General features: G+C 33.1%; 1 protein-coding gene across 1 annotated transcript in view; it reads right to left on the bottom strand.

The window, feature by feature from the left end:
* NEK7 (NIMA-related kinase 7) overlaps positions 1-3574 on the bottom strand; it is a 100039-nt gene extending 96465 nt beyond the window's left edge. Inside the window, exon 1 of the mRNA XM_008579421.1 lies at positions 3534-3574. The gene's annotated coding sequence lies outside the window, so the exon portion shown is untranslated. The remainder of the gene's footprint in view (positions 1-3533) is intronic.
* Between the last annotated feature and the right edge of the window lie 4480 nt (positions 3575-8054).

Below are 8054 nucleotides of genomic sequence, written 5' to 3'. Positions count from 1 at the left end.
TCGGCGGGAGCGCCGCCGCACTTCCCAAGCGGCGCACTACAGCAGTGCGCCACCGGGCCGGCCCATTTTTTTTTTTTTTCTGATACTGTCGTAAATGGTGGTTTTTTCCATTCAATTTTCTGATAGTTTTTGGTGTACAGAAATACAACTGATTTCTGTATATTGACCCTTTATGTTGTAAACGTACAAAACTAATTAGTTCGAGCAGCTTTTTTGTAGATTCTTGCCTTCTTGCACTGGTTAGTAGAACCTCTAGTACAATTAATAGAAGCAGAGAGCAGACATCCTTTTCTTGCTTATCTTAGGAAAAAGTATTTAATCTTTCACCATGAAGCCTAATGTTAGTTGTACATTTTTTATAGATGCCTTGATTTATCAGGTTGATAATTCCCTTCTACTCTTACTTTGTTGAAGGTTTTTATAAAGAATATGTAAGATTTTTACGTGCTTTTTCTGTGTCTACTGAGATAATTATGTGGTTTTTCTTTTTTAATTTATTGAAATGTTAAATTATGTTGATTCTTTTATTTTGTAATGTTAAACTAGTATTCATATCTGGGATGAACCACAATTGGTCATGATATATAATCAATCATTTTCATATATTATTGGATTCAATTTTATATAGTATTGGATTCAAGGAGAGAAGAAGGGTGAAGGAGAATCCTAGTAGTAGATTGGTTACCTTTTAGCATGAAATCCAGTACTAAAATCAGCATTTCACATCTGGTGTCCCACAGATATTCTCACAATACACTCTGAAAAAAATGGTCTCTTGGTCAAAGATCTCTGTGAACTACTACTTGTTATATGAATCTCTCTTAGAGTCATAGTAAATATTAGCATACTAAATGACCCATGCAGGTCTGCAATTAAAAAAAACAAAAAACACTTTATTTAACTTATTTAATCATAAAATGCTTTCTCTGTGTAATATTTTTAATTAATTTATTTATTTTTATTTTTATTTATTATTTATATATTTAATTTTATTTTACTTCTCAATATACATTGTAGTTGATTTTTATGCCCCTTTACCTGTTCCTCTCCACCCTCTCCTCTGTGTAGTATTTTCAAATATCCCACAGACTGACTGATCCAAGGAACACACTTTGAGAAATTCTGTGCTAGGTTATAATAAAGTGGTGTCACCATCCTTACTGATATGGGACAACGTCTAAGCAAATAAAATTTGAAGGAAAGAGGCCAAAGAAAAGGAAACATAAAACTCAAATAAACCTAAAGTGATTTAATCTAACAGTCTGCATAAAAGAGAAATCATTTCTACAGGATCCCAAACAGAAGGTCAAAGAGTCCATAGTCTGAAAATAAAGTTCTGTATAAAATTCTCATATTGTGTATAAGCTGACTAAGTACAATGAATAAAAGGCAATGAAATTTACTGTGCATAATATCTAACATGGTTCCATGTATCACTGGATTCTTAATGCTATTATAGAATAAGAATAGGTCAATGTTTACATTTTGATTTCATACCATTTCTTATGTCTTCAAAGACTAAAGACATTTATATTTTATCTCTTTTTACTAATCCCTTCATAAATGAGGCAAAAACACATTTTAATATATGAAATGTATTTAATATGTATTCAGTCTTCTAGATTATAAGTTCCATGTTTCAGGAAACTATCTGTATCATGTACAGCTATATTCCCAGTACGTGGGTCACTGCCTGGCAATAATAGGTGGCTGAACGAATATTGATTTAATGAATGAATGCATGCATGCCTCTCATAAAAATATCAAATAGTTATTGCTACAAATAAAGTATTAAGTCAATAATAGGAAAAACTATCATCAATTTAACAAACTTTGTAACCAATCTTCAAGCAAAAAAGGCTGCCTGAAGAAGATGCTGCCTGAATTGGCTTTTAAATAATGAATAGGAAAAGTTAACAAGGCTCAGATGAGCCAAGGGAAGTGAAAAATTCTGGACAGAGGGAAGAACACATCAAAATACTCAAAATTATACAGCACAATATCATAGAAGTAATTTAAAATTAAAGTTGGTGGGTGGTGGGAGATAGGTGGGGAGTCAGTAGCAATAGATTAGTCTAAAAACACAGATAGGTATGAGTTCATGAAAAAAACTTTTTATGATATCTACTTTATCCAGTTGTTATCAGGGAGCTAATGTTGGGTTTTCAACAGCTAAGAGACAGAAGTTCACTATTTTTGAAGGACAATCTTTCCAGCAATGTGGCAGAGCAGGGAAGGCACAACTACAAGCAAAGAGAGCAGTTAACAGGCTACTGCAGCAATCCAGACAACAGACGGTGACAGGCTACTGCAGCAATCCAGACAACAGACGGTGACAGGCTACTGCAGCAATCCAGACAACAGACGGTGAGGGTCGTCACCAGAGTCCTCCTCCTCCTCCTCTTCTAGCTTTCAACACAACTGACTGAGCCACTTTCCTGGAACGTTCTGTCATCTCACATTCTCCTAGCTTTTCTCCTATATTATAGCCACTATTTCTAAGTCTCCTTTTCTATCTAACTTATGTGCTGGGGTGCTCTACATATTCTTCTTTTACAAAAAATAAAAAATAAAGTTACATTCTCTCAACTCATCCCATCCAATCTCAAGCCATCCCATCCGGTCTCAAGTCATCCCATCTATTCAGTTGGTCCAGACCCAAATTCTCAAACCTTTGGGTCTCCAACGCTCTTTAATATCTGAGGACCCTACAACCTTTTGTTTTCTAAAGCCCTTTTGTTTGTGTGGTTTATATCTACCTATATTCCCCATATTGGGAATTAAACTAAGAAATTTTTTAAATACATACTAATTTGTTTACAAACAACAATTAATCTATTGTATGTTTAGATGTAATATACTTTCATAAAAAATAGCTACATTTTCAAAAAATTAGTTGGAAGAGAGGCATTGTTTTCACATTATGCAAATTTCTTTAATACTTCATAGAAGCAGCTTCTGCCTTCAGTCTGTTGGGATATGTTGTTTTGGTTGAGGCATATAAAAAAATCTGGCCTTACACAAAAGTATAATTGGAAAAGAGAAGAGTATTTTAATAGCCATGTCAGATCACTGTGGATATTCTTCTTTGATACTGCACCAAACTTGACAGGTGGTAGATTTCTAAAGGTTAACCGCAATATGAGCTCTCAAATCATATCAATGAACTTTTGTACTCTGTTAAAACCCAATGGTCTATCTTGCCCTTTGGATAGATCTTTTACTCATGCATGATTTTGTAACATCATACACTGGTCATCTGGAAACTTTTAGTTCACTGAGTTACTCAGATTTTCTAAATGTTGACCATTGCTTTATACCATGTAAAAAATCACATTCATTAATATCACCACTAATCGAATCAGAAAAGTCTTTAAATACCATGAAGATGTCAAGGTCATAATGATGAATATGAGTTTTCCAAAATTCTAATTTCACTTTAAAATTTCAAATTTTATCACTGGCAACAAATAATGTCAGTTGCTTTCCTTTAAATGATACGTAGTTTAAAAAAAAAAAAGTCTACAAAATACCTGTCTGAATGACCATGGTTTGTCTGTCAGTTGTTCTTTCAAATAAAGATGGTGTTCCATGAAAACAGAAGCTCCTCAGCTTGCTCTTCAAACAACTGTACAAATGCTTTTCCTCGAGACAACTTTGATTTGCTGCAGTAGTGCTCTGAGCATACTTCCCACTCCATCACACATATTAAAAGACACGTACACAAAGACTGAGATTCGATAAGAATAATACTCTTTTACAACTTCATCAAGGACATTTTTAAGTAAAACTTGCATTTTTTTTTTACCACAAGGAATAATACTCTTTTACAACTTCATCAAGGACATTTTTAAGTAAAACTTGCATTTTTTTTTTTTTTTACCACAAACGCATAGCAGGTAAAGAATACAAAGACTAGTACAGTTTGCTGCCACTGTACTGATTCAAGCTAAGGCACCAGTGGTTTTGTAAATAATATCTTAGTATTATTACAAAAATCATTTTGATCTTAAAGACCATGTGAAAGGGTCTCAAGGATCCCACCCAGCCACTCAGCCCTCCACACCCCCCCAACCAGGGAAGTCTGCAGACCACACTTTGAAAAGAGCTGGTCTACTCAAAAATCTAGAATTTATCCTTTATTCTTCCCTTTTCCTCACCCTCTTGCTCCCCATATCCAACCCATCAGTAAGTACCATTTGTCCTCATTTCCAAAATATATCTCAAACTTGTCCGTGTTCCTCCATTACCACTACTACCCTACAACAAGTTATCATTATGTCTCCACCTGGGAATACAGTAATAGCCTACTAATCAGTCTCTCTTTTTCCACTATCACTCTACAGTGATATTTTTAAAACATAAATCAAATCTTGACACTCCAATTACTCGTAGAATAAAATCCAGACTCCTTACCAAATACTGTAAGTAATCTCCTGTCTACCTCTCCCACATTAGCTCAGTCCAGTCCCTCTCACTAACTGCCTTCCGTCAACACTGAACTCCCTTCTGTTCTTGAAACGTGCTAAATATTTTTTGGCATCAGGGCTTTTGTATTTGCTATCCTCTGAGCCCAGAATCCCTGCACAGCTGGCTCAATTTCAGGCCCACCCTAACCACCCTCTCCAAAGTAGGACCTCTCCCCTGACCCCATTTATCTTTCATATCACACTCTTTTCATTTCTATACAACAATCATAACAATGTGTGATTGCCTTGTTTATTTTTTCCTTGTTTATTGTATATTTCCTCTACTATCACCAACCATATGGTGCTGATGGAAAAATAAAGTTAAAAATGATACCAAGATTTTATGTTGGGGAAACAACACATGTTCGTACCACCATCCAAAGAAGGTAATAGAAGGGAGATAAAAACAAGGTGGGTATCAGGAAGGGCAAAGTACAGGACGGGAATGATAAAGAAAACCTGTCAATTATTAGGAGGAAAACCATATATAAAAGTTTTATAATAGCCAAAATACGCCAATTAGAATCTCTGGGGAAGGGGAATTCAATACACTCCCTTGTAATTCTCAAACCACTTAGTTGTTTACTAGCTAAAGCTTTCTAATGTTATTAAAAATAGTTATTTTCTTAAGCACATTACAGTCCCCCAAATTTTCAAATACTAAAAATATTTTCACATTTATACACAAATTCAGTACACATTAATGTAGGACAATCTTGCCCTATTCTTGTGCATAGCCACATATTATACAGAAAATAAAAGCACAAAATTAGAAGTCTGAATTTCAGATATAAAAGTTAATAACTCAATGACGAAACCACTTAGTTTTAAGAAATCAGGTCCACCAGTGGACTAAATTTTCATTAATTCGTATGGCCCTGGTAAGAATGGTATTAAATAAAATACAATAAATTATATATTATAAATAATAGCACAGTCCTCAATAACACTATATTAGATAATCTTAATTTGAACACTGAAATAATATTACAGCACCATGCCCTAAATGAAAATGCCTTTCCTAGTTTCCATATTTAATAAATTTATAAAATGTCTATAGCTAACATCCTGAGATAATCGTCAGCAAATTAAATCATGCTAAGTGTATACTTTTTCCTTAATATTACTTATTGAACAACTACAGCAAATGTATTCACCTTAGCCAAAATATTAATCAAAATGAGAAGCTTTAATCTACATGTATAGACATCCTCAATGAATTTCTCCTTAAAAAATTTAATACTTTGCAGAAATTTACCTAAAATAAACCAATATACATTACAAAACGTTAACTTGATTCTTGGACAATTATAAAATATAGTATTACAACTTATGTAATAGAACTTTTTAAAAAGATGAAAAATAAAAATATATTTGTAAAAAAACATTTAGTGCATTTTACTTGTGATGATTTCTGTAAAAAAAAAAATAGCCTTTAGACACAACAAGTTTTAAATTATAATTAAAATTAAAGAATATTTAGCTAAAAAAAAGTCCTTCATTCTACATCAAAAATTACTTAATTAAGAAAGACATAAAGACCAATCAATCTCATAATCTTTCAAGTTCAACCTCTAACTTAAAGCTTAAAGTAAATCTAATTTGACTAACTAAGGGTATCCATAGATTCTATTCATTAAAAGAGATCTCGTTTTGTTTACAAATATATATTTTGATAATTCCATTATGCTATCATAGTTTCTCTACAACTAATTCTTGACACAACATGAAATCCTAAACATAAAACTATGTGCATACCAATCTGAGAAGAGAGTTCGGTTAAACAATTTCAGAAGTTTTTATTTTGATATTTCAAAATTCTGAAGAGTAGAAATACAATAGTCCCAACTTGTCAATAGTTTCTTTTTCTTAAAGTTTCCTTTCAATCTTCAAGATTTTTGATAAAATCTTCAATATTCCTTCTATTTATATGTAACTTTTAAATATTCTACAAGAGAATATTAGTTAAGACATTTCACTGACTAAAACAACCATAACTTATAACAATATAGAAAGAGGATCAAATGTATTAAAATAGCAATACTACTCCTGCCCAAAAGTTACTAACTTAGCTATATGTATACAAGACACCTAAAAAATGAAAGGGTATCATGGTAATTTTAGGGTGGCTGATACTTGAATACTCAAATGCATAACCAAATATTTTTCTTGGCCCCAAGTCACCATTCAGCAGGAATATTCCTGACCTCACCCTTCTGTCTCCATTTAACCGACTGAGTCATCCAGTATTTCCCATAATCAAGCAAGTGACATGTGTATATCAAACAACACAAAGAAAATTAAGCCTAAGTGCTTAGTGTTGACAGTTCATTCTTACATACCTGTGTTATCATGAGTAAGTTTTTAAGAACTTACTATCAGATCTTTGAAGAGAACGATGAATGTTTCTAAACACATTAAACTAAACTAGCACCAACCTTCGTTTCTAAAGCCATTCTCCACTTAAAGGAATCAGTGCTCTTTGGAGTAATGGCTGGTTCCAGGGTGGGAGCTGGGAAAGAACAAGCTGAGCCTGAAACATCTGAAAATAAGGTAGTGCTCAAAGAACAATGTGGACATGTCAAAAGGACATGAAAGCCAGCTTTAATGGGTTCCCACTGGCCACATACAGGACAATTTGAGAGTAATGAATTATAACTCATCAAATAAAATACAAACTCATGAGTCCATAAAGATATAAATTAATAAATAGTGGGAAAGGGGAAACTATTTCTTACAAAAGAATGCCCCCTAATTAAGAAAGGATGATGGAATTTAAAAATCAATATTTGTGAGTCATCAGAGAAATAATTGACTCACGCAAGAATTATCAATGAATGCTAAATTAGTGGAGCAAATTATTTACCGTGTCTCCAAGTATTTCCCCGACAAAAATAAATAAATAAATAAATAACCTATTATTTACAACAAGGAGGAAAAGAGTAATTTTTCAGTAAAGAACCTGGCAGACGTCAACAAATAATCAGAGTTAACATCACTAGTAAATGGGACATTCAGGTATCATGTGCCTCCAAACATGATGCACTTAGAAGAAAACACCACTTCTGTGATATTACTGCCGAAAACAAACCCTGATTTTTTTAATTTGTAATTGACAAATAAAAATTATATATATTTACTGAGTACAACATGATTTTTGAAATATACATCGTGAAATGACTAAATTGAGCTAATTAACATATGCATTTCCTCACATATTTTCTGTGCTGAGAACACTTAAAGTTTACTCTACTAGCAATTTTCAAGAATGCAATATACATTGTGCACTTATAGTCACCATGTTTTATGATAGATCTCTTGAGCCTATTTTTCCTAACTGAAATTTTGTATCCTTTGATTCCTCCACCTACTTCTCACCCCCACTGCTGGTGACCACCATTCTACTCTCTACTTCTACAAGTTCAACTTTTTTAGATTCCACGTATAAGTGAGATCATGGAGTATGATTATTTGCTTTTCAATGCATGGCTTATTTCACTCTACAAAATGTCCTCCAGGTTCATCTGTGATGTCACAAATGACAGGATTTCATTCTTTTTTATGGCTGAATAATATTCTATTGGG

The sequence above is a fragment of the Galeopterus variegatus genome, unplaced genomic scaffold (assembly GCF_000696425.1).
Source record: "Galeopterus variegatus unplaced genomic scaffold, G_variegatus-3.0.2 Scaffold1882, whole genome shotgun sequence".
NCBI classification, from domain to species: Eukaryota; Metazoa; Chordata; class Mammalia; order Dermoptera; family Cynocephalidae; genus Galeopterus; species Galeopterus variegatus.
Note: the sequence above shows the minus strand (reverse complement) of the source record. Positions and strands in the feature narration are given on the sequence as shown.